At 41.5% G+C, this 27,172-nt stretch overlaps 1 protein-coding gene across 3 annotated transcripts in view; it reads right to left on the reverse strand.

Annotated features, from left to right (window-relative positions):
• Positions 1-2,537: 2,537 nt before the first annotated feature.
• The window catches only part of TSHZ2 (teashirt zinc finger homeobox 2), a 228,119-nt gene continuing 203,484 nt past the window's right edge, over positions 2,538-27,172 (reverse strand). For 2 of the 3 annotated variants that reach the window (XM_054081328.1, XM_054081330.1), the window contains exon 3: positions 2,538-12,080. The gene's annotated coding sequence lies outside the window, so the exon portion shown is untranslated. The remainder of the gene's footprint in view (positions 12,081-27,172) is intronic. The other variant, XR_008452571.1, reaches the window with a different exon arrangement.

Below are 27,172 nucleotides of genomic sequence, written 5' to 3' on the forward strand. Positions count from 1 at the left end.
CAGCAGCTGGCTACGAACTCCTGGGAAAACTCAGTGTGTGCCCAGGAGTAAGCGCTGGCCCCACGCCTGGGTACCCCCACGCTCACCGAGGGGCTGGGGTGTGGATGGGGTTGCCCGTCAAGGGTGGACAGCTCGGGGGGCGCACAGCTCTGCTTTCAAATTTCAGAGCAAGCCGTGGGTCCTTCCCATTTGGTGGAGCCTCAGGAAGGTGAGTCAGAAAATCCCACAGCAAACCCCAGCCCCAGGTCTCCTCTCCTGCCTCCTACAGATTTGGTGATGGCCCACCTGAAGTCCTCCGTACCATGACCTCGGTGCCCTTCTGGAGCTAATTGATCTCTCCTTAGTACCCGGACTTCACTGTCAGACCAGCTATTTAAATTGTAAAACATTCAGCAAAGGTAGACGGAATTAAATTTATTCCTGAATTGTTGAATAATGTAATATTCGTGTTGTACATAAAAGAATCACAAACCACCCAGCCTGATTTTCCTATGAAAACATTTAACTTTTATTAAATCAAGACAGTTTTAAGGAGCAGCAAAAAATGAAAGCAAAAACAATTGAACCAGCTTTCAAAGTTGCCCTGTAGCCAAAACATCCATCTGGGAAGCTGAAGGCTTGATTTTATTTGTTTGTTTGTTCTTCTGTTGGAGTGTATCACCAATAATTAAAAAAAAAAAAAAAAGAGATGTAAGTTCAAACCCTTGGAATAAATTAGAGCAGTCTCTTAAGCCTGCTGAGAGCTGCCTACAGCTTGTTTGGCAGTCTCCATCCATACGGGAATGCTGCGGCATGGGGAAGCGCTTGATCCTGCCCAGCCCCGATCCTGCCCAGGCAGCCGGACCCAGGGCTCCGGGATGGGTGGGACGTGGCTCCTTGCAGAGTCCTCGTCCTGGTCCAGGAGCCCTCAGAGTGCTGCGGAGCAGCAGTCGTGTGCGAGGGCTTGAGGTGAAAACATGCTCGGGTGGTGCGTGTGTCATAGAGTCATGCGAATAGTTGGGGTGAAAGGCTGCGCGCCGTGCAGGTGGGACTCCGTCAGGCCAGGATTTGGCCATGTACCTATACAACATGCCTAAACCATTAACTGTTCTTCCCAGGAAAGTGGCAGAGGACCCTGCATGCTGGAGTTAAGTCAGAAAGGCTAGACAAAGCCCTGGGGAGCGGTCTGCAGGGAACAAACCTGTATTGGCAGACAGCAAGATAAATTGGATGATCTAATAGTCCTTTTCCATCTCTAAGTTTTATGATTCATTTGTTATTTTAGCCATCTATATATATTTTTTATTTTACCCTAGAGGGGTTCCTTGAAATGTGTGCAATATATTCCTTAAAAAAAAAAAAAAAAAAAAAAAAAAATTAAAAAAAAAAAAATAAAAAAAAGTCAGTGTTGCAGGATCCGAGGCACTGTCTTGTCAGCGTTCTCACTAACGAACTACCCAGTGTGTCAAAGCTGAAGGGTGGCTCGTCCCAGTGAGCTCTGTGGCTGTGGGATGCTCACACCGAGGAGCGGGTTGGGGTTGAGGAGGGTGCAGAGACTTACGGAGGCTTTGGCTCTGCGCGCCGGCGCTGGGTGGCTGAAGAAAGGATGGGTGCTGCCCTGGGAGCCCCTCTGCTCCAACCAGGCTGGATGAACCCCAAAGGGGAGTAGGGAAAGCAGGAGATTTGGGGGGAAATCTGAGCGGAACGGTGATGACAGGCTTGGGGGGCCACATCCAGCACTTTCCTCCCCTCCGAGTGGGGCCAATTGGCCTCTCCTTCAGTGACAGGAGAGCTCATGGATGGGACGGAAAGGCTGGAGGATGTTCTGCCCTCGGGACGTGGCTGCCCACCGCCAGCCAGGCTGTCTGGACATGGGCTCTCGCACTCATCGTGGGTTTTATCATGGTAAGGAGAAGCAGCGGCGATTAAACAGGTGAGACTGTACCCATCCAAATTTAATGAGTACGAGTCCTGGGAACCTCTGCCACGGAGCGCTTTGACTCTCCAGCAGCAAATAAGCCGCGTGCGGGCACATCACCCCACTCGGGGACCTCGGGGGGGACCAGGGAGCGCTCAGGGAAACTAAGTGTTAAACAGAGCCATCCGTCTGAGGTGGAACACTTGAGAGAAGGGTGTTGGGTATCTCAATCACGCCTGGTTTATGGCTAGCGAGCCTTGAATTTGTGTGACAGCAGCCCAATGCCTCGCTGTAGATTACACCATAAATAACCCAGGCATGGAGTGGTCAGAGGAGCCAGATGAGGGAGAGGAAAAGATATGTAGAAACAAACGCAGGGCGGTGTAGCTGGATTTTTTTGTTTCCTTTTTCTTATTTTAAGGGATTATTGTTTAAGGGAAGAGAGGCTGCTAGACATCGTTCGTGATTTTTACTGAAACAGGCACATTCCTGTGGTTTTTTACTCCCACAGCCTCTCCAGGTCAGTCTTTTTCTTTCTCTGCAGAGAAATGAAGGGGGAAAAAAAAAAAAAAAGAATGAAAAGAAAAACCCACACAAAAATCAATCCATCAAATGTCATTACAGATTTATTAAGCCTGATGTAGAAAGACTTTTAACAGTAACATCTTCAGAAAGCATAAAAAGAGCACTTCTGTTCAGTCTTGTGCTTTGAAAATCTAAATATATTTTTATCATATAAATAATTCTTTTCATGTTTTAAGTGCATCTGTTTTTTTTTTGTTTTTTTTTTTTTTCCTTTTCAAATTTCCATTTTACAATTGGCCAAAACTGAAGTCTGCATCGACTGAAATGAAGCCATTTGCAAAGCTAATGATGTTGTGAAGCATGTCTATGGTGAACCATATCAGCTAGATTTCAGAAAGGTAGTTCAATGAGTGCAGCATTAAAATGAGGGACAGCCTCCAGCAAAATCATAATTGAACACACCCAAGTCCTTAATGTCTGCAGTTGGGTTTCCTGATGCAAATTACGATAACATTTCAGATGTGAGCAGTCGCTTCCCAATAGCTGCAGTGGAAAAGAGACATTTTATGCCACAAAGGAAAGAATTACCATGTTTAAAAATGTAAATAATATATGTATAGAAACCTTTTTTATGGAAATGAGGCATTCAGGATTATGGGAACAGTTTGGGCTATTTTTTTTCCTTTTAAACACAACAGATAAAGATGTGTGATCTATTATTCAGGGCTTTAATTACAGTTCTAAAACTGCAGTGATTTTATTTAAAAAAAAAAAATAAAATCCCTGGGCATAAAAAGTAATGTTTTCTGTGGTAAAGTTGAGGGATTTTTTTTTTTTTTTTTTTTTTTACAATGTATTTATCACGGTAAAAATACAGAACAAAAAAATCACTGTTAATAGATTTCAATGCTGCAAAATCATACACAGAAATACATCTTAAATGCATTGAAATAGAGTCATCTTCCCGTAAATCAAGAAAGGCCTTAGATAAATAGGTTTGACCTGATTTAAATTTAATGAGATACATAGTCCTGATTGTTAATAATTGGTTTGGGGGAACCCAAAACAATAAAAGCAGTAATCTCCTCTCGTATAAATTATACGAATTTATTTAGCAATCAACCAAAGAAAGAGATTAAAAAAAAAAGATGCCATTAACATTATCAATTTGTTTAGTTTAAGTTAGTTGTAATAAGCAAATAATTTGAGGCCCAATTGCCAGTTAGGCTTGGAGGGAGAGCCTGTGCCTGTTGGGAAGCTGGAGCTCAGGGCCACTAGGTGGTATGGTCTGCCCAGCAGAGAGGGCTTCCCCACCAACCACCACTCACAATCAGCAAAACCAAGTGAAACATGGTTTTGATTAAAACAGCCTGTTGGCTCAATAATCTCAGTAATTTTAAAAACATCCTTAATGTGGAAGAAGAACACTGCAATGTCAGAAATGGCCTTGGGGCCCATTATAAACAGCAACAAAATAAATAAGGAGGAGAAATGAGAGGTCATGAAAACAAAATTAAGCTAATGTTTCAAATTTTGACAATTATGAATTGTTCCTCCAAGAAGACATTAAAAAAAAAAAAATAAAATTCAGGCACTAGTAGATAAAATACAAAGAGAATAATTGTACGTGTATGAGTTTTCCCGTGGGAGTAAGCATGCTTTAAAAGCAAAACTTGAGTTAGGTTTCCCCTTCTCCCCCCGCCCCCCTTTATAGCCGGCAATTGGGCAGGTCTCATGCAAACACAGACTTGCTTCTCAGAGTTCCTCCAAAAACTCATCTCTAATTCTTTTATGAACCATTAAAAGATGATGACCAAGAAAACAAACAAACAAAAATTACGAGCAGAATTTCTATACAGAAAAAAATAACATCCCCCGATACGGACCAGTTTTTGTAAGAAACCGAAACAAGCAAATATAACAAAATCTGTGTTCATAACATGGCAATATAGTTAATATATACAAATATGTACAGTATAAAAATGCATCAAAGGCGTAACTTTTCATCCAAACAAGCTGCAGTGCACCATGGAAAGCAGCTCGGCCCCCCCCTCCACGCTAAGATACAGGCAATGAACTCTATACAGCATGCACTTGTTACAAAATTAGTGCATAAGCACCGAAACATTCTACAGATAAAGTCACCGCGAGTCCTCTTGGAAAGGAGTCCCATTTGTGTTGTTAATATAAAAAATGTGTTTAATCTTTCCTTTTTGCAATTTGTAGTATATACATTTTTTTTTTTTTAATTTTTAAAGAGAAATGACCTTTTCATTTTTTTTATTTTATTATTTTTTTAAACAAAATTCTAGACCTAACGCCACGGGTCACAGATGTAACCTGAAGATGCTGCCAGTAACAAACCTACTATGTACCACAAGCGCTGGGGCAGAGCAAAACTGTCAACTTTACTATGATGGCCAACGAAGCTTTATTATTTAAAATGAGGATGGATCTTGCATGATTTGTGCTGACATATTCAAGACAATAAAAACCAAAATGAATGTACAGAAAAAAAAAAAACCAACCAAAATAACCAACAAAGGATTAATAAATGGTGCCTGAGCACTCAACAAAAGGGCATATTGTACCAGAGGCATATGATAGTGAAGTACCCTGAGCCAAATAAGAACTGTTTAGCTTGTCGGCTTTTGCAACCTGTATTGCACATTCCAGCATTTGCTGCGTTATAAAGCCAAAATACTGCATTGTACATCCTGAAGATCTGTGCTGTTTCGCTCGGTGCCAGCAGCGCCCAGCTGGTACTTCAGCCACAGAATCATTGCCTGTTTATAAATAGATGCGCGCACACACACACACACACAGGGAGTGCACCGGTGTGTGCACAAGCACGGGAACGTGTAGAGGGGGGAGATATCTGTATATAGCTGCGTAGCTAACAACATATATACAGATATGTATTTTTTTTTAGCGTGACACCAGTTAGTAAGTGAAAACATTGCCCATATAAATCTTCCACTGTTCGAAACAACTGCATGAATGTTTAAGTACTGCAAATACTTCCCTCACCTGGGGACGGCGCCCATGTGGGGATGTGGGTTTCAAAGGAAAGCATTCCTTGCACTTCATGTAGGTGCATTTTTGCAAGATGTTATTTTCATTTTCTCTTTAAAATATTGATCTTTTTTTTTTTCCCCTGCTATCTCATCTAAGAAGTCTAACGACAGAATTTGTTGTCTTTACTTAGAGCAAAAAAGAGGAAAGAAAAAAAAAAAAAGGTTTGCTCAGCTAGATGGTATGAACTCAAGTGGAGATGTACGACCTGCTAGGATTAGTATTTAATCTGTTGTCTCAAACAGGGCTTTTTACAAAGGCCTGAAGACATTTCATGAGCTGAGAGTGATGATGAACTGGAAGTTTATTACTCTGCGGTTAAGTCCAGTGGTACAGCTATTTCACTTTTAAAAATACTCTCAAAGAAAATATTGTACAGACACTTTGGTACAAGAAACAACAGTGTCATCTTAAACTTTATCTACTCTTCACATTTTTGCCGGCATAGTTAAAACAAAAAAATGACCACTAGTACAGACTGAAGTATACTGGGATAAAAGTGCTCGCACTGGTATAAAAGTGGTCCAGCAAAGCCAAATAAGCTGTACCAGTATAAAGTGCTTTATAGCGATACAACTGTTTTTACATTAGGACTTTTACCAGCATAGTCACATCAATAACAAAGTTTTGCGATCGTTTCCCTGACATAACTATAAAACTTCTGACGCACAGACTGTGCCTTAGATTTAATCTGAACGGAGCTAAAGACTGTTTGCTGTGAAGTTGTTTTCTAAACACGTTGGGAACCCAAGGTTAGGACCAGGAGAACAGTGTCTGGAGCGGTGTAGGCAGAGGGTAAATATGCTCAGATTCGAAGGATGGCTCTGGATTTACATTAGAAAAATGACTTCAGAATCTGGCTTCTGTTTTTCAGAAGTTGGGATAAATAAAGTTGAAGACTGAAATGAAATCGGAGGGAGGCAGTTTCAGGGGAGGTTAGGAAGGTGCCAGTGGGATGCAGCACGTCACACGCAGGATGCACATCCTCTCACTGGGCTCTTACACTTGGCACCTGTTAATTTGCAAAGGTTTATTGGCTTTTATTTTCACTGTAAACCCACTATTTTAAAGTTTTTATTCTTTCCCTTTCCTTTGGGAAACAATGGGAGAATAAAACCCCCTAAATTCTGCATGCTCGTGTGAAGTTACCCACTGCAGGAAATAATTAAGAAGAAGAAAAAAAAATGCAGGAAGCTTTTCTTTCCGGAATCACTACGTAGTGGCTCATCCAGAGCCACCAACAGAGAGACTTATCTTGACTTCAGGTGCTGACAAATTAGGACCTCAGTCCGGTGAACGTGAGTTGAATTCTACCTTTAGATGCATATATTTACTCCTTAGTTATAAGTTTCAAAATGTTACATTTGCTGTGGTCCAATCTGTCACATGTAAAAAAGGCTCAGTTTACACCCACCAATGTCCTCCTCAAACCCTTCAGCACCATCACTGAGAAGTTTTAGTGAAATTTAATAATCTCTTGCTGATCGTTCTCAACCAACGACAGCGATGGTTTGGGAAAACAGTAGGATAATTGTGGGATAAGTAGTGAGGGGGAGCTGACAACCCAGGCCAGCAGAACCACACTGCCACCAACCCTGTTGTGTCTCTGAAACCCAACGAGAAACTGGTTTGAGGTCTCCTCTTGGGTGGTCAGTAACCAGGAATTACAACTCTATGTGGCTCCTAAACATAGCTTCCAAGGAGCAAAAATAATATGTCAGGTTGTACCGTAGGAAGATGGGCACATACCAGTAACACTTCTTCAAAATATATAGAGGTGGTTATACCAGTGCTCTTGCTCGGGGACAGATGGCCTTTAAAACCTGCTGTAATTGCAACATATTGATCTGGAATCTGTGGTCAATACTGTCTTTACAGAGAGAATTTTAAATATAAATTGCATCGTATATCTGTTTGCGAAGAAAAAAAAACCCCTATGTGATGGAGATCCACCTCCACTTAGCCAAGGTGTTTCTCCAGCCTGAGAGTTACGGTGGCGAGGAGAGAGGGGATCGGGATGGTGGCCCCAGCCCGGCCTTGGGCACCGCACAGAGGAATTTCTTTGCTGGGAGGAAATCTCTGCCAGAAATTAGGTTGCAGTCCTTCGTTCCCTCGTGTTTTCTCACCAGGCTTGATTGCAAGATAATATTCACAGCAAGACCAACCTGAGGGCTGACCTGAGCTGCTGTGCTTGAACCAGAGCAGCTTCGTTGTGGCAGGATCAGGCCATTAGTAATTAGCAGAGGGCAGTGCTGTAGAAAGCAAACCTCCTCTCCGCAGCTCTCACTTGGGCCAAAACACTGTTACCTTTTCACTTTCCTGATCGCGGGGGGCACTTTGCTTTCTGGGCAAAAACTGCACAGATACTTTCCAGTGGGAATATGCCCTTCTATTTTAGGAACTGAAGAGTAGGTAGAAACTAATCAATAAATACGACATTTTATCAAAACATGATTAAGGAAAGAAAAAAAGACCAAAAATTAGGGAAACAATCTTTACCAGCTGACCGTGTGAGAGTTGATTCAATACCCTGTAAAACTGGCTGGGAAGGCTTCAACCCCTGTTGTGTTAATATAGAATTATTGATTTTTAAAATTACTTCTTATATCCTCCATGATCTCTAAAAATCTAGGGAGGTCAGTCTTGTAAATACTTTTACAAGTAGGTAATAAAACCCATGATAAGTTGCATTGACAAGTAATTACTGGGCAGGTTTGTTAGTGGGTTCTCAAAGATTATTTTTTTTTTAAACCAACAATTATTATTGTACTAACGACACCCATTTTTAAACTTAACTGTCCTTCTCCCTTTCAGCTTAAATAATAAGAGCCTGTAAAAAAATACCCGAGACCGATTCACCAAAATTCTTATCTATTAGTCTCCAAAGAGAAGCCAATTACATATCCCTCTTTTAAAATAAAACTTTTTTTTGAAGGTGATATGGCTTATTTTGACATGGATGGTGGCAGGAAAGGAGCTACGGTTTCTGAATAAATCTCTCAAAGCAGTGTGTAAGAGTAACAATTCTTACTGCTTTATTGCAGTGCAAGAGCATAAACAGCTTGGATATGTGGGTATCAATATGCCACTTGTTAATAAGCAAGGACGTGAATCATAAATATTCGGCTGTTTGATCATCAGGCTTTTAATTAATGTTTTGATGATCTCCAATAAGAATAAAAGTCAGAACGATAGATATTGAGTAGATACGACAGAGAAAAGATGCAATGATTTTCTGTGTTACCTGATTTATATGACAGATAAACTATCAACTCATCCGGATTTGTACAGAGAAAGAGAGAGATGTACATTTTCTTTTTTTTTTTTACATCATATTGTAAAAAAAAAAATAATAATAAAACTCACTTAATTCAAATGTATACCTAAAACGTTCCCAGAGGACAGCGATGCAGGCAAAATAATCAAGGTTTAGCACTGTGTAATAAAGGTTTGTGGCCAGATTTTAAATTAAGTGGCTGTTCCCACAAATGCCTGTGCCGGAGCGAAGCTTCCTGAGCAGAACACACTGCTGGGCTGCGCAGACCCCCCTGCGGGCACCAGCCCTCCTCCCAGAAACCTCCAGAGAGGTTTTCAGCTCTGGATTCCCAGGTGCTGGTGCAACTGGCGCTGTGGTGGCGGATGGATGGACTCTGTTTCTTATGGTCACCACGAGCTTGCTACTCAGCTACAGGGCACCACGGAAGCCTCTGCCAAATTTGAGCAGCTGGTCCCCCCGGGAGACCCAGCCCTGGGTGCCGTGGGCTGGCGAGGGCCACACGGCTACCGTCTTCTGGGAAGAGAGATCTTTGCGCCCAGCAGCAGCCTGTGTCGGCATCTGTGCTGCTTGTCCATGACTGCGAGAACCAAAACACGTGGTTATGGAGGGCTTCTACCAAAGCAGACAGTAAAATGCCCACCTGTGACCGGGCGAAGGATCAGGGCCATTCTAAGCTGGTGGGAACTTCACCCACTGGATGCTGCAACAAGCCCAATACGTTTCTAGAGTATCCAAAAGTTTGGGGAAAGGAGCAGGACCCGGGCTACACATGTGGTTTCTCCCAAGGGGCATTTTACTGCAGCGCTGGGCGCCTTTGGGTCCAACACCACAGACACCACCTTGCGCAACTTCACTTAATAACTCTGAACTGGGCTGTGCAATTTAACAGCTTCTGAGGAGCTGGATGCTAATGCATTGATTTTGCTTTAATAGAATGTTGTTGTCAATGGCTGGTGCTCAGCACGGTGCAGGCTTCAATCTTAACCCATCTGAAGGCTCTGCTCGTTTCCAGTTGAGCTCCGTTCATTTCCAGTTGAATAGGTTAAGCAAAGACAGACCTCACTGTTCTCAATTCACTTTATGATCCTCCCATCATAAAAAATAATATCAGCACCTTGCTTTTCATGTCAGAACTACATTTGAGCTGCTATTCCCTATGCCCATGAGTAAATCCCATAAAAGCCGCCCCGTTGTACTGTCGCTATTTTTCCTTGTGGATGATTGATTGATGGATGAGTGCTGACACTTCAATGAAGCTATTTCGACTGCCATCTCAATCCGATGATGTGAGGGGTATATTTTCTGTCCATGCCTCATTACTTCAGAATGACATTCCTGGAACTTCATTTACTTTTTCCCTCCTTCCCTCAAGCGCCATATTTTTTCCCATCTAGGTTATGCATGCCATAAAAAAAGCAATTTGCTATTATATGTGGCATAAGGGCAACACTTTCCCTAGGAGGTAAATAAGAAGGAACTTTTTTTCTCCTCTATGTGGAGTTTAGGGATCATGTCAAAATTTCCCAAACAATGCCAAAACAGGCCCTTCTGCACAAACCACAGGGAACGCAGTAAACATATTTAGGCTGATTTTGTGAATGTTGCACTTCAATTATATCCTTGAACGCATAAAATAAAACAATAGTAAAAGACACCCCAAAGCCCTCTCTTATTTGAGAAACATCCTCTTCTCAACTTGTGCCTAGCATACTTTGAATATTTCATTTGCAACGGAGTAGCAATTTACAACTTGATCCAGACTTATTTTTCCTTGGAGAATAAGGGAAGTTCATCGTTAAATGCAGAGATGGATCTGTCTACTCAAGGTTGCTTTTGCTGCGAGGAAGCGCTCAGCGAGAGTAAACAGGGCTGCGCCTGGTTTTCCAAGCAGTGCACTAGGTAACGTTAGACTTGTGACATTAGCATATCCTGGAAGATTTTGTGAGTTGACTCGGGACCCTGATTTTAATCTGTGTAATACAGTATTCCCGTTAATAATAATGTATAATTAAGACATCCGTTAAAAATCCATAACGTTAATTTAATGGAGAAAATCTAATACAGTTCTATTGGAATTTTTACGTTAAATTAACTTTAACGGGCTTTTAATGGATGTCTTAATTAGATCTCATTATTAACGTGAATATTCCACAAATTAAAATTGGGACCTCAAAGTTTTAATGAAAAAAGTTGCAAGCACAAATTTGAATTTGCCATCTTTGTAGCCCCTTCTCCCCAGGTCTCGGTTGACTTGAAGACAGCTGTGCTTCCCAGCCTATCCGTGCCGGCAGCACTAGCCAGGCCGGACAGAGAGCATGAAGACCAGAATCTGATCTCGTTTATGGTGGCATAAATCCAGTGCAACTCCATTGACTACAACAGAGAGACTTAGATTTACGCTCACCTAGCTGAGAAAGGAATTCTACTTTTATTCTTTTATATCTATATATAGATACTTATATAGCGATATTTATATATAGATATACCTATATTTATATAATGTTCGGTAATCTAACAATAGTACTTTTGTTTAAAAATCACTCCACCGCATGTCTCGTCATAAACTGTAATGGAGATTTCAATATATATATATATCTGAGGAATAAAACAAACTGAAAATAATCCACTTTAAACAAATCTTTGGCAGCAACATGGTTAAGCATAACTATTTGAACAACTTGCACAGAAGATTAACATTGTTCAGAGGTTTTTTGGCTCAGAATCTGTTTTAACTTAATAATTCTTGTACTTACTGTGATGTATTGATCCCTAGTGCAATGACTGGATTGGGCAACCCAGGTGCAACAGTAATAGCTGCACAGAATAGAAACATTTCCTTTAGACAAACTATCCCAAAGGGGTTATAAATAGGAAATGGACATTACCATGAAAAGTAAAGCTTCCAATGTGACTGCATCTTGTGTAGCAACTTGGACATTAAACTACGAAGAATTTTTTTTTTTCCTGTCAAGTGTTACAAATTGACGAAATAAGTACATCAATGTTCTCAGTCATTATCTTACTTCAGTGGCACTTTGTTTTAGTGACAGCAAAAAGGGACAGTGGAGACCAGACAGCCCCAGTGCAGTTTATCAATGAAAATCTAATATCGTCCATAAGCAGGGGAGTGGAAATCAATACTTCATTACCAAATTGTTAGTGAGGATGAAGAAGAATAGCGGGAGTTTTTTTGGCAGTCTTCTCGGTCTGGGTTGTTATGAGTTCAATGTCAGGGTCGGAGTGACGCGCAGAGGAGGGCTGGGTGCGGGAAGCCCGGGCTGGAGAGCTGGAACTAAGGCATTCGTCCTGCAAGCAGAATAATAACAACAAGTATCGTTATCAAATTTCTAATAATGATTCCAGATTTTATTGAATATTTATTTTCATCAATAGAAATTATGGGAAATGAGTCAGCTTTGCTTTACTCTGTCCACCTTTAGATTCACAAAAGGCAAGGACATAGAAGCGTGAATAAAAAAATGCCAGACCCTTACATTTGTAACCCTGCCGGGTAAACTCCAGCTGATACTGCAGCTCTTTCCAGTCCACTGAGTGTGCTACCCCACATCTCCGCTTTCCCTCATGTTGGTTAAACTCGGACAATACCACAAGCCTCATTCTACAACCAGCCAAGAATATGCCCTAAAATGCTCAGAGTGAACTGAACATCTTGGTACTCACATTATGCTTAAGATATTGAACTACTGCTATGTTATTTTTGGTTGTTAAAGCACGTCCCTCCCCAGCACTAACAGCTGCCGTTCTTCCACTGGACCTTTTCCATTCTGCAGCTACTAAAAGTGCTAAGTGACTCAAGTTGTGAAATTATTTCTACATAGAGAGAGAAGGTGCTTGTTTTACTTAATTTCAATATGCGGGTTTAAAAGTTCAGCCTAAAGTTGAGTTCTGTTTTACGTATGTCCTGCGAAAAAGATACTGAGAAAAGCAGTAGAAAAAACAACTGGAAAAATAGGGTGAGAAATGAAGCAGGTAATAAGTAAAAGTGAACGTCAATCTGGAGAAAGCACAGAGGAAAAAAAAAGACCAGCAGCGGGCAGAAAAATATGTTACTGAAAAATATATTATCTGTTCAAGGCCACCAACATTTCAGCAAACACAACTGAAATCCTGTGGTGTGTTCCCTGTGTTCTGGCTAAACCAACTGGAAATTCAGTAGTAGCTTTAAATAAAGTAAAATAAACTCAGCTTTTAAAAAAAATCCGTATGAAAATAAAAAAGTCCATTGACTTCATGCTATTTCATTTATAATTTGGTTTGGTTTGCAGTATCTTCACCTTTTCATTTTTCACAGCGATGCTGACTTTTGCATTGGCAACCCAAACCTGCTATGCAGAAATTCTTGGAAGGGAAGAAGAGGTTTTGGCAGCTGATTGTAGAGACTTTTGGCAACTGAGGATGCACGGAAGTCAGTTTGAAACTGTGGCGAATACCTTGGATCATTATTCCCACTTAAAAGATATATAAAGCAATCCACGTTAACACTTTAAAATGTTGTCTTTAGGTTTCAGAGGTAACACTCCAGAGCAATTCACACTTTGCAAAGCTATTATTTTTCCACTGCAAAAGGACAAAACTCTGTCAGGTTACACCTTGTCCAAATATTAAAGAAATCCAGAGGCCTCGCTATTGCAATGCTTAGAGCTGAAATAGAGTTGTGTCATGAGCTGGCTCTCCTTCCGTAGCTGGCTTCTCAGCTGCAGAATCACCCTCTGCAAATGGCCCAAGTGCAGACTGCAGAGATGGCACAGGCTTTTCATTTTACCTTTCCGAGTAGATTTTTGCCCTCACCAGCACAGGAAGGTGCCTGTAATAGCCCATGTAAGTCCTGCCTTGGATCAGATCAAGTTCTGTAGCAGCTCCAACATGCAGAACATCTGCCTAACTCATGGGTGTGGGACGCGGACACTGTGGGCTGGTCCCACATCAGCCAACAAAAGGGACAGTGGTGAAAGAGCTGAGTGAAAGAGCAATTACTCTTGATTAATTCAATTTTGCCTCCAGAATTGTCGTTAGGACAATTAAACAGTATGTAGAACTAGTACTTAGTACTGAAAGCGCTAAATCTGTGAAGGAGTCTTGTTTTGAAAGAAAGTAACTACAGAGTTCTGGTTCCCTGCCATTGAGAAATATTTGTCAAGGGCTTGGACTGGAAAACTGGAAAGCCAAACTCTTGCCTCCTTTTATTTTTGATTCATTGTGAGGAAGGTCCTTAGGCTTTTGTATTAGACCAGGCATAAAATCAGCTTAGTGATATTCCTGGTAGCTCTCACATCACAAGGGGACAATGGACAGAGCAACACTAAGGACATTGTTAACCCTTGGCAGAGGCACATCAGTCAGCATGTAGGTCCACAAGAAACTCTCCTGGTAACAAATCTGCTTCAGAAACTCTTGCCTTTCACTATCACGTCCACCACATGGTATGATACGATCCTCAGCTGCTTTTCTGCAGCTGCTCATGGATCTGCACCACCCCAGCCAAAAGCCAGATCCATCATGTGTCCCAAAGGGGCCACACAAATGCTCCCTGCAGGAGTGCAGGAGTGCCCGCTGCAGAGCTGGGACTGCACAGCCACGGGCGAAGGGCGGAAACCTCTTCAACTGGTATTACTGCTGGCTGAAAGAGAAGATAGAGCAAGGCACTGGGGAGCTGGAGCGAATTTGCTGCACTGCTGTATGTATGCAGCGAGTTTTGGTTTAGCACTGCTATAAAAGCCATTTGTGACTACTGCATAAACTTTTGAGGCTAAGAGTCCATATACTTGCCTAACGGCAACATCCATTCATGACTAAAATCAGTTGGGACTTGGCATTGATATCACTGCAGGCTGGGACAGGACTTTGGGAAATTAATTAGTGTGAGCCCTGATCAATAAGGGTCATAGTTTATGTATTTCATTACCAAGTCTCTTAAGAGATTCAGGGAGTACGTGGAGAGCTTGTCACCCGCAGTCTAGGGCATAGCAGCGTGGATGTTCAAACAGCACTTGATGGGCAAAGTTTGTTTCTTCCTGAGCATTTGTTGAAATGTAGCTCAACCTGTACCACAAAGAAAACCCTATCATTTAAATTATGTTATGAAAATGCAGTTGAGGGTGTTCATTATGCTGATGTCTTGCACAGCGTACGTGAAATATCAGTTGCAGATACTGAAGCTTTGTTTTTATTTAACATTAATTATCAAGCCATCAACAGATGTAAAAAGTCCTATCTATTTCAATGTGGATCTGTCAGGACTCAGGTTTCCTTCTAACAATCACATTCCCACTCCTTGTCTGGCTTCCCTCTCCTCATTCAAATCTTGTCGTGAAAACAGACCTGTGAAACCTTTGAAATCGGAACTCTCAAACATGTCTGCTATCTGAGACAACTGTCAACTGCATGTCAACAGCTAATCGCACATGTGTCCGGCCTCCACCGGCTGGCACCAGCGCTGCTCAGCTCTGCTCCTTAGCCCCCACACAGCTCGTGCGAGCAGCAGTCAGCTCGCTCTTTCCTTCGCGCACACGCATACACACACATGCCGAATCCCATGCTTTCAGTTGTTCTCCTTAGACTCCTTTTTCCCTTTTCTCCATGGACAAAAGCCACACTAAACGAATGATGCAGCTTCCTGAGGGGGTAGGACGCACGCTGCCCACTAATGAGGTGGTTTTCAAGTCCTTCGCTTGGGGATTGCAGTCATTGTTTGCTTCCCGGGTTCTACAGGAAAACACCGACCACTTCAGCGGCACAAGGCGTGATGGTACTCTAGAGCCAGGCAGACGACAGCAGAGTCACGTGTTTATGATAGTATTCTTATCTGCAGATCTTTGCTAATATAATTTTATCATCTTCTATTAGTTTAACGGGATGATAAAAATGACAATACGTATCTGCGATCCACCCATCAACGTCCACAGGAGTTTAGGGATCAAAATCTTTTCATGGTGCAGCTGTACCTATATTAATAAATTGCAGGACTCTTAAAAGGCCAAACAGAGAGACACAGACAGTCCCTTTGTGGTTACCAAACATGTTATCTCTAGATGTCATTTTTGACCTACTTTTGCTAGATTTTTACAGCAGCAGAAAATCTGTTCGTTAAAGAATCATGCTCACGTGCATAATACCTAGATAGGGAGAAAAAGCAAATCTGGATATATTTTATTTCCTTTAGGACTCCTCTCACCATGAATTACAATATTGCAGACTCTAAATGCCTTCTCGTTACCCATAATTATAACTAAAATTATATCAATCCAAACAGTAACTACTCAAATGATTCATCCTGATTGTAAGGAGCATGCTCTCTTAAGTTATGCTTGCCCATCCATTTTAAAGCCTTGCAGCAGGAATAGCTTTCCAGAAGGTCGTTTAACAGAACATTAAATAAATAAATAGGACATATTTGTTTCAGCAAACACACTTCAGTAGGGTAGGAAAGCATTTTGGAAGAGGTAAGAATAACCTTCATGAAAAGTAATACTTTCAGCTCTTCTTTGTTCTTCCTAAGGGTGAAACACCCACACAAACACCTGCAGAGGCTCCACATGCCGCCAGCAGGAAAAGGTCCCTAATGCTCTTTGTACTGAAGGACGTTGTGCCAAGAGGCTGCACAGAAGTCACAGTCGGCTGCTGGGCACGGGGAGAGGAGGACACATCAGCACAACCCAACCCAGTCACTAGCAGGACCCTGAGCCTCTCCTGTCCCTGCAGAAGGCACCGGACTTCACATATTCAAACTGAGCCATAAGCCACGCAGAGAGGGGCATGTGGAAAAAGGGTTCTTTTCTCATAAAAGATATTTCTGTCCTGTGATTTAAGCTTAGGAGAATGCAGGACAAGATAATGGGAAAGAAATGTAGGGTCTAGCACAGACATTGCTGGGGTGTGTCTGCCTAAAGACAAAACTGCCTGACTGCAGTTAACACCAGGCAGAGGAATTAGAGATATCATTGCCTGCGGTGATGGAAACTACATTTAAAAAAATACTTGAAGTCATTAAGTTGCATTTATCTCAGAAAACTCTTTGTTGAAGATACTTTGCTAAGAGGCTAAGGCCAAGGCCAGATAGAAAAACCCTCTGGGTTTCATCAGCAAGATTGTGACAGTGTGTATCTGCAGCTGGTGCAAAGCACCTGTCTGCTGGAGGTCAGTGAAGTTATGCTGATTTACGTCAGCTGGTGTGGCCCAACAGTTTTGCCAAGGATATAAAAGAATATCCTTGAAATCTGAAAAAAAACCCCACTCCAAACCCAAAAATTTTCACATTTTTGCATTTCTTATTTTCAGAAGCTTCTGATCTCTGCACCTATAATTTTGTATGGAAGATTTTTTTAGCTGTGACCCTGGTTCAGCAAAACTCTGAGGTATATTCCTATTTGTATTGTGCACAGTGCAGTGATCCCAGTGATCCAGCAGTGCCGGGAGCTGGGAACCAGCAGGACCAAGCCTAGTGGCCGGGCTGTGCAGGTACAGCAACACTGATGTTTTAGGGGCATGCCCAAGCAGATGTAGGTGTGGACCAATCAGGCCGCCTTTCATGTAAGAGAGATGCAAAAATTCTTGTGCACATACATTATATTTTATGTACAAATATATTTTTATATACCTATATATACATTTCTAGACAAAAAGCTGCCCAATGAGCTACTGAATACGTGCAGCAGTGCCCAGCTCACTAGGGTTACTAGACATCCCTGAACAAATACAGTTAGATCCTCCAAATCCACCTGAACAACACGGCTTGTGAAAATGCTGACATCTGTTAGCCTGAGCAGCTCCCCAGAGGACAGGCAGCCTCTGCTGTGAATGACTAGAAAAGGATCTGGGAGTATTTTAAAAGCAACAACGATGAGACACATTCTCCAAAAGACAGGGGCAAATGAAAGGTGTACTAAAGGTGGGGGCGAGTGCTGCTGGCTGAAGAAGCCCCAGTTCTCCCTCTGCGTGTGACCACTCACACTGTATGATGCCACACGTCAAGGGGCTGTTTAGGCTGAGAAAAATCTGCAGGAAGATTATTTTTTTCTTTTTGCCTTGGTAGTTTGGGCAATCCAGGTCTCCGCGATGGACCCAGGCAGCTAAGCCAGCAGTGCCAGCTGTAGGGAAGGTGCAGGAGGGGCAACCAACATTGCTGCCAAAAGCAATGTGTGCTCAGTCCATCCTCGCTTCCTTCGGAGGCAGAAAAGAGAGAAAGAGCAAAGCGGGCTGGGTGCTAAAACCCAGTTGCCACCCCCAGAGCTCTGGCATGCATAGCTTTAGGCAAATCATTTCATCTCCCTGCATGCCTCAGCTGTTCTGCTGATAGATGGAGTCAGATGAAAAATTGGGCGCTGCAGCTCCCTGTGTCTTCAGAGAGACACGATGAAATCCTGGGCTGGTGGAGAGAGTGGGATTTCTGCCACTTGTGTTGAGAAAGGCCAAGTTTTCACCCCTGATCTCAGCTTGGGCCTCAAGGTGACATAGAATACACATATGTTCAGTAACAAAGAAGAGCACGCATGGTATCTAACAGACGCAAAGAATATCCTGACCCTTAACTGGTCCCTCCTCACCGCTAATGCACACAAACAAAGCCCAGGAAAGGGGTATTTGGAAAGGACAGAGGCTTCTAAAGGAAAAAAAAAAAAGAACAAACACTTATTTTTCGGTGGTTTTTTTTTTCCCCTATAAATAAAATACAGTCATCAAATCACAATGTATTTCAGAGCACGTTATTGACAGCCTATTCTTAGAGAGAGAAAAAAAAAAAAAAGGGTTTTTTTGGCAAAGTTTCTCTATTTGCTAAAGATTAAATTGTTCATTGTACAGGGCACCATCTGCCCTTGGAGAGAGATTTAGTTGATGGCAGCTGCAACCAAAGTGTGGAAGATATAGCTGAATTTCTGGTTTCTTTTCAACTAGCAACTGTCATTACAGGTCACATGCAAACTGTGTCATTTTCTATGACAAGCAGGTTCTGTAGACTTGGGTGCTTGCTACGTTTTTAAAACGCCACCTGTACAGATCCCAGAAGAGAAATAGCTTGTGTAACACACCTTGAAAAAGGTGAATTTAGAGCGGATAAGACAAAGCATATATGGTCCAACTGTGTGGACACTGGCACTGGGTTCAAGTCCCAGGTTTATACGGATGGATGTCAGGACATACCGGCGGGTCACTTGAAGCTAGATTTCTCCAACTAATTCAGGTACTTAAAAAGGTCAAATTGTCATCTGCAAGTGTTTACTCAACTGCTGCATAATTTCTCAACTGCTTCCTTCTTTCCCTTGTGACGTAATTCCTGTTAGATTAAACCCCGCATTTTCTCAAATCTGAAGACAATTCTTTAATCTTATCAAACCAGAGGCTATTGCGGGTGGGTTTTCTCCCAGCCCCACCTATCGAGCTATGCCATTAAAATGTCCAGATTCACTGCAAGATAATAAAGGACACTCGAGAATGGAGAGATGCTGATCCTATCTCTGTGTTCAAAGCTATTTTGATATCACACAAAACTTGTCACTGGCTAAAGCAAACACTTCCAGGAAGAAATCTGTACCTTTTCCCCTTTGCCTGAACACTGCAACTCTTCTGCAGAAGAACTGTGTTCCCTTTCTCACTGAACAAAACGGGAAAGGAGAAGTTAAGAGCACACTGGAACGCTTTATTAGGACTAAGAAACAAAGCAAAAACAAAAAAGCAAAGCCAAACCTCTTTCCTTTCATCCCTGCCTTGCTATGAAAGTGCCTTCATATCTCCAGGCTTGCTGACAATATTTCAGGACGGTACATCACACACCGTCTCCTCTGGAACAGCAGACATTGTCAGTGCTGTGAGACAACTACTCTCTGGATTGTACTTCACAAAGATTCTGTATAAAGCATTTCTATAGAAGAAAGATTTTTGAAATTTGTGTGTCTCAGCCTTTCAGACAAGGATGAGTTCTGGTTAATTTTCTTCTGATGATTTCCACATTTTCTGCAAGAAAAACAACAGCTACTATAGGCTTAAGACAGACTGAACTAGTTGTAACATGCCCAGACAGAAGATACTTTTTTTACGCGAAAGAATTTGCAGGACATACGTTTGTTCCTAAGTTTATTCTGCTCAGTTTAACTTTTTGGTTTTCTATCACATTCTGTTGTGGTAAAATGGGATCATATTTTGAAACAGAAACTGCTGCTGGTGGTAAAACTTTAACAGATCTGCTGTGATTAAATTTAGGCTTTTGGATAAAAAGATTTTTTTTTTTTTTTTTAATGGCTAGAGGCTTTGCCTTTCCAGCAAAATATTGTTCGTCATTCCAGGTGTCAGTGCATCTGTGCATCTTTCTGGTTGCTCTGTGATGTGCCCAGACTATCCAAACCATACCTTCCTGGGAAGGTCCACACTTCTGCATCTCTCTTCTGCTGCAGAAGAGAAGCACACTCAGCCTTTGCCTTTACTTAGGCAGATGCATCTATTTCCATCCATATTTGCCCGAGTTGATTTGCTTTCTAGATAAAGGCCTTTAAAGAGACATCCAGAAAAGTGCTTAAAATCTAAGACTATGCCAGTCCAGATTACATTTGAAGAAAGCATTAATTGGTAGGAGAGGAGTGCTGCTTGTGTGAATTAGTGTGCAATATGCTAGTTTCTCCTTTCTTTGTGAGAAGCGCTTAAAACACAAATTCCCACCTTAAAAAACAAACCAGCGCGCTCAGTGCGAGCTACAAGTAAATCACCCTCTCTGTGGTGCCAGAACTGCACATGCTCTTCTGCTGCTGATTTATCTACAAAATATATCACATGCCAGTTACTTGAATTAGGATCATGGGGAGAAGGGAATCATTAGAGAGTAGAAGAAAACTCTAACGCATAAAGAAAACTTCTCTGTTTGTCTCCTCGACGATGCCTGTTTTATTTTCCCTTCATGCACTGACAGTACTGATGAGGCAACGGATGCCGTAATCCTAAGGAATTGCTTTTGGGTGTAGCATCATTAGAGTTGCAAATGTTTGATAAAAGGATAGCTTTGAATTTCCAGGCAGGCCCTTTTTCCTGGTCATTGCAACGTGTTTAGAGGTGCTGGTGGGTTAACTCACAGCGCAGATCGGGTACTTCACTCCTGGCGCTGTTCCCTTTGCTCGCAGAGTGCCTCAAAAAAGCCAGGCAAATTAGACTTGGAGAAAGGGACACTGCATCTTTGAGTAATGAGGCTGGGAAACAGGGAACACATTTTCCACTAGCTCATGTCTCACTGTATGGCATTCCGATTTCGTGACACTTCATAATAAATCATTGCTTATCACTCACTTGGGAACATAACATGGTTCAAGTTAAGATTCGTTAGTGATTGTAAAGAAAAAACATGAATTGCTCTATATCAGGACTTTTTGATCATCTTTCTGTCCACTGCAGGCATTTCTTTATCGTAATATTTACAGTAACTGTTGTTTAAAGCATAAATAAAAAAGAAAAGAAAGAGCAGAAAATATGAATAATGAAAACAAATTTATTTGTCTTATTTATGTGTTTATGTAAACATCTGGCAATTGCTTTGCACAGCAGCTTGTACTCAGTGTCACAGACTGCTGCACCAACACAAGTTTCTAAAGCTGGGGTTTTAAATATATACATGTATGTGCGTATATAAAAAACCTAAATGCCAATAGTTTCATTTTCTGGAGGAGAATGTTCTCGAGGGCACATCTAGAGCCAATTTGCTTTGTCTACCGCAGGGAGAAGAGAGTTTGATGCTGTCCTGCAGTGGTGTCCTGGTTGGACCAGTAGGACAATGGGAGTGGAAACCTGGTGGCATCAGCCTGGAGACGGAGAGAGGCTGAACGAGCCCTGCTAGGGCGACGCTGCGCTCTTCCCTGTCTGCCTCTGCCCAGGAATCCATCACAGGCTAAAGGGCTTCGTGCTCAGAATGAGGGATATCCAAGCAGTGGGACAGCCTCGCTTCAGCCCCTAAAATGGTCTCAGTGATGGCAAAACACGAGCTTGAATGACACAGACCATGTGGATGTATTCTGCTGTATATTCAGGCAGTTCACTGCTTCTCTGACCTTCAAGAGATGGATTTTTTTTCTGTGTGCTGTAGTTTAACTTTTTCATCAGCAATTTAGGGAGAGGAGTGAAAAGCTCTGGGGTTTACAGATGACACCGGTGGTGTTTTAGGGGAACAGTAAGTTTGTTATAAAAAGACCTACTAACTGAAAAAAAAAAGGAGCTTGCTAAAATAAAGAATTATAACACACATGCCGAATTTTTTCACCAAAAAGAAAAAAAAAATATCTACTGCTTCCCTTATGTTACAAATAGTTTTACTTTTATTTGTTTTCTTCACCTTTTGGGTTTGATTGTGGGAGGTACCTAAAACTCTGGAATAACCCGAGAGAAATCTGATAAGGTAAATATTTGCTTCATCTACAGCTTTGATTATTCCCCCTTCAGTAATTTGCTATTTACTATATTAATCAACTATATAATGTGTCATTTCTACTGCTCCCTGGCTGAATAATCTCCAAAACTACAAACAGCTTTCAAGATAGTTGCCAGACAGGCGCAAATTAATACCTTCAGAAATTCCTCCTAGAAATGTTCCCATGAACAGAAGTTTTCACACTCTATATTTGTGCAAAGGAAATAGAGTTGCCAAATTATTATTTTAGACAAATTCTTACATTTTTTTTCCTGGTTTTATTCCAGTTGAATATTGATCTTTTATAAAAAATGTAAAATAATAGTGTTTATCTTTTTTAGTGTAAGTAACCCGTGAGACAAGACGGCAGCAGAAGTATGTAGTGAACTGTTCACAGGGTTAGGGGCTTTAGTAGTTAAAAAAGAAGAGACCTGTACTGAGGCAAATTACTCCCCTTGATTTGTGGGTCAACTTCTCTGAGTAAAATGGCATATGACCAAGGGACTGCAAATTCAGTCACCTGATCCATCTGATCTCTCTTCCTGACGCTCTAGATCACAGGTACTTGTGGCTACACCAGCAGCTGTCTTTGATCTCCAGTGTGTTCTCTTAAACTCCAGTTTTACTCACGGTCTGACTTTCTGCAAGATTTTCCCTTGTGCTCAGAAAATCCCTAAACCATATGCAATAAAAATGCAAAATCCACCAAATACCAAGATTCTACAAGAAAAGTACCCATTCTGGTAAAGGACAACATTAGATGCATTTAATATATTTTACTTTCCACCTACTACCAATAGGTGATTATATACAAGAATTAACCCCCTCCCCCCAAGTCTTGACCAAGGAAAAAGACACAGTTTTTCTAAAATATATGATACAGACCTTTAATCTGCTCTCACTTGAAGTGGTATAGTGAATGGGATTATTCTCCATTTATTTTGGCTTACACTAAACTGGAATTTTTTGCCCCATAAGCTTCCTGTAATTTTTGTAAGTGGAACTGCCTTTGTCAGCATTCTTAATATTTCCCCATGGAAATGGTATTAAAAAAGCAGCACGTTTGCCCTACAATCTCATGTTTTATCCTTGAGGAATGAGGACTTACGGAAGATTTTTTTTCTGTTCTCTTTTTCTGTACGAAAACGGCTTAATAACAATCTCAAACGGAGCTCGGGATGAGATGGTGTATCTCCAAAATGTTAATTCTATTGCAAACCATGCCTGGGTTAAAAACAGATATTGAAACAGGGGAATAAATATTTGACAATGCTGTTAAGGCAACTTTGCTAACGATTTTTGAACAACCTCCAACTGAGGTCTAAATGTCTGCAATATCCATAAACAACTCTATACTGTCCAATTAGGGAGACAAAGACATAGAGTCCTGTCAGGAAGATTTGCATGGCTAAGTGTCTGAGATCACAGAGACGATGAGGGATCGTTCGGAGTGATGGGGGATGCACAGAACGGATGACTATCATTACGATATTACAGAGGCTTACACCTTCCCAATTACTGGCAGGATTCATTAATTACTGCTGCATTTCCCTAATAGAATCCTCTCTCTTTGGCTTATCGCTACCTTCCCTCTGTCTACGTAAACCCACAACTCAGCAGTCGATCACCTATGAAAAATTAGACGGTGTAGCTTCCAGTGGCCTATTTAAAATGAAAAGGCAACTGAATAAGGAAAAAAAAAGAACAAAAAAATAAGGACTGCTACAGAAGCAGCATCAGATGGGTTTGGAATTCTCTTGTTATTGAACTGTTTGAGTAAAAAAAAAAATCAGTGGCAGCTGCAGAGAGAAGCATCATGGTGGGTTTAAAAGCACAATGAAAGCATTTTACATAGATATACGTACACACACAAACTATAGGCAGATTGCAAAGTGACAATTACTTAGGCCCTGCTAGGCTGAAGTTCCACAACTAAGATTGGTGAATATTACAGGGGCTCAATGCTGTTGCAATCGACTCAGCCCCATTAAAGATAATGGTGTGAGCATTTCCATGCTGTCATCATGTTACTATCAACAGCATTATCAGTATCAACTGCTTTTACAATTATGCACAATGGCTCTTCCTGCACAAAGACTTAGCAACCACCAAACTCGTTTGCTTTTTAAATACACTGAAAAGAGCGTAGATTTCAATCCTTCATCTGTTCACAGATGAAACAACATTTCCAAATCATCACCGATCACATTTTTTTCCTCCCATTCTAAGGATGGCCAACTGTTCTCAGCGATTTCTATTACATTTCCTACCTATTATTTCATGTAATGGCATTCCTTAAATTTTAAATTAGCTTTGAAGAATAAAAATAATTGAATTCCTGCTGTTTTGTGTACATAGAGGGTGACAGGAGCTAATGTGATAATTTAAACTGTAAATGAGTCTTCACTTTGTGTTCATTAATTACAGCTAATTACTGAATTACAAACCTTCTTGGTTAGGCACTGTTATGTATTCATGTAGCATGTTGGATTTCCAGCTGGTAGAAAACTGTTTTATAGACTTACAAGCTGACACACCAAGCTACCACTGAAGCGATTTAGTTTGAAAAATAAAGGAAGGGTGGGGGGCGCATAACTGCTCTTGCTCTTTGAATTAAGTGAGTGATGAGAAACGGTGCTGCAAACTTGAACCTCAGGTGAGCAAGGATCCTGTGTATATAATTAGAAAATATTAGCTGTACCTGGTAGGCAGAAATGCAATGATTTTAACCTGCCACTTTGGATGAAGAGTGCGAGATTGCCCTGCTCATACCTGTTCTACACCAGTGTTAATTCCCTGATTTAAACAGAGTTACAAAGGCATATCAGTGAAGGCAGAAATTCCCCTGCACATGGGGCCGGTGCTTCCAGCACCAATCCTTCAGCAACACTCATGAACAGCAGGACGGTAATATAAAACTGAACATCCGAGCAAATGTGCATTGTATTCCATAGGCAAGCGCTTATTGTTCCTCACTGAAGGATCGTATGCAGTGCTATAGGGCTGTCTTGAGCATTTACTCAACGTTTTCTGCACTGAATGGTTCTGTCCAAACCTCTCCTTTGGATACCTTTTGTCTGCTGATCTTTCATATTGGAGCTGAATGTGCTAGCTGAAGCCTCTCTCTCTGCAAAGTGAGCAGGAGGAGCACCACAATGACAAAATCGGTCACGTTAAGGTTTCACAAGCTACAAAGCTCAGTGCCCAGAGACAGAACCGTGGCAAGTGGCAAAACAAAGGAACCAAAAAACTCACCTACGTTTCTCATAAATGAGCAGTAGGAGATATAGAGATTTCCCCTTTATTAGCAATTGCATTTTCCATTGGTTTCATATGCTTTGTTCTCTTTTAACGAAACAGGCCAACAGTCTCTCCAGGCAGTATGTCCAATGCGAGAACTCCTGCACAGCCCTGCTGTGACCCAGCTGACCCACACACCTGCACCGGCACATCTGCCAGCAAAGCCCTTCCCTGCAACAGGTAATCAAAGCATTGTTTCATGCTGAAAACAGCAGAGATGGCAAGAAACTATTTAAACAAATAATTAAATTAAAACTGTTCAGTTACATTATTCTATGACCCACTCGGCCTTCCAGACCAGGGACTGGGAAGAGCCGGATCAAGGGTCCTGCCCCAAGGGACTAATGTTGGGTCTGGAAAGCAGATCCTTCTCAAAGAGTGCAGTGTTTTGTATGGCGTGTACTGGAACAATTTAGCTGAATAACACATAAACAGCTAGAAAAGAAGAGCCGAATTCTCAGCTGATGTAAAACTGTGTAGCATCATTAATTTCAGGAGAGTTATGTTGATTCACAGCAGCTGAGGCTACAGCTCAATAGGTATGTAATAATAAAGACTTTGATGAGAGGCCCCTGAAAAGCAGTAACACTAATGTGTGCCTGCTCGCATAAACACCAGTTCAATGACAACGCTTTTCTGCCTAAGAACTAGTCTATGTCTTCAGGTTTAATGATAAGTACTAGTCTTTTGTCCTCAAATAATCGTTTTCATCCAGAGAATGGCAAAGTGACTTGTTCAAACACCAACAGAAATTCAGTAGTAGACTTCACAATGGGATACATGTCATGTCCTATTCCCTCATCGCTGTCTCGTGCTGCCTCTTCTCTTTTGGGGTACAAGAAGAGGTGGGAAAACCAGGGGAGAAAAGACACTCAGGCAGAAATCCCTTTATTTCTATGGATAGTAGCTCTCTTGTATCATATAAAGATAATGACTTTCATTAATCTTCTGCAGGTCTTTCATCTAAGGGTTCTTTCGCTCCACATACAGAGACCACTGAAATGGTATCTATTCAGTAAAAATGAGAATTTTTGATATCACGTTTTAAGAAATGGTATGAGAAGTAACACCACGCAGCACGGTACCTATAGAGGCTCAACATGACTGAAGAGGTAAGACTGCTGTTTTGTAAGTTATCAGCCACTATTTCTAGGCAGTCTCTCACCCAACTTGTTTTCATGTCTCACTCCTTTTTAATCTGACAGTCTCCAGCATGCAAATTTGCACAGAAACTAAGCATTTAAAATGTGCCAGAGGGAAGAAGGGCCTCGCACCTATTGGTAGATTAGTGTGCCTAATGCCCTTTGGCTTTTTTTCTTCCTCTTTTTTAACATAAAAGCCGATTATTCCATTAGTTGAACAACTTGGAAGAAATGACAAGGAACTAACAAGAGAGTAACACTGTATTTTCTATTTGTTTTCTTCTGTTGCAGTAGTGCTAATTAGAAGGAGTAGTTCTTGATACGGCGCTTTGGGGAATGCTGATGAGAAGCACACAAAAGGCTGAAGTGCCTCTTCTGTATAGCATTGGATGCAGCAAAACACAGCACCCTCTCGATTGTCATTACCCTAATCTCCCACAATATCTCAGTATTTGGAACATTACAGGACTTGCGTATTAGAGACTGCATAGACTGGCCTTTCCGAAGCCTAAACCCTCACTTAGGGCTGAGTTATGTTGTATTAACTCACAGCTTGTCATAAC

This window comes from Cuculus canorus, chromosome 16 (genome assembly GCF_017976375.1).
Source record: "Cuculus canorus isolate bCucCan1 chromosome 16, bCucCan1.pri, whole genome shotgun sequence".
In the NCBI taxonomy this organism is placed as follows: domain Eukaryota; kingdom Metazoa; phylum Chordata; class Aves; order Cuculiformes; family Cuculidae; genus Cuculus; species Cuculus canorus.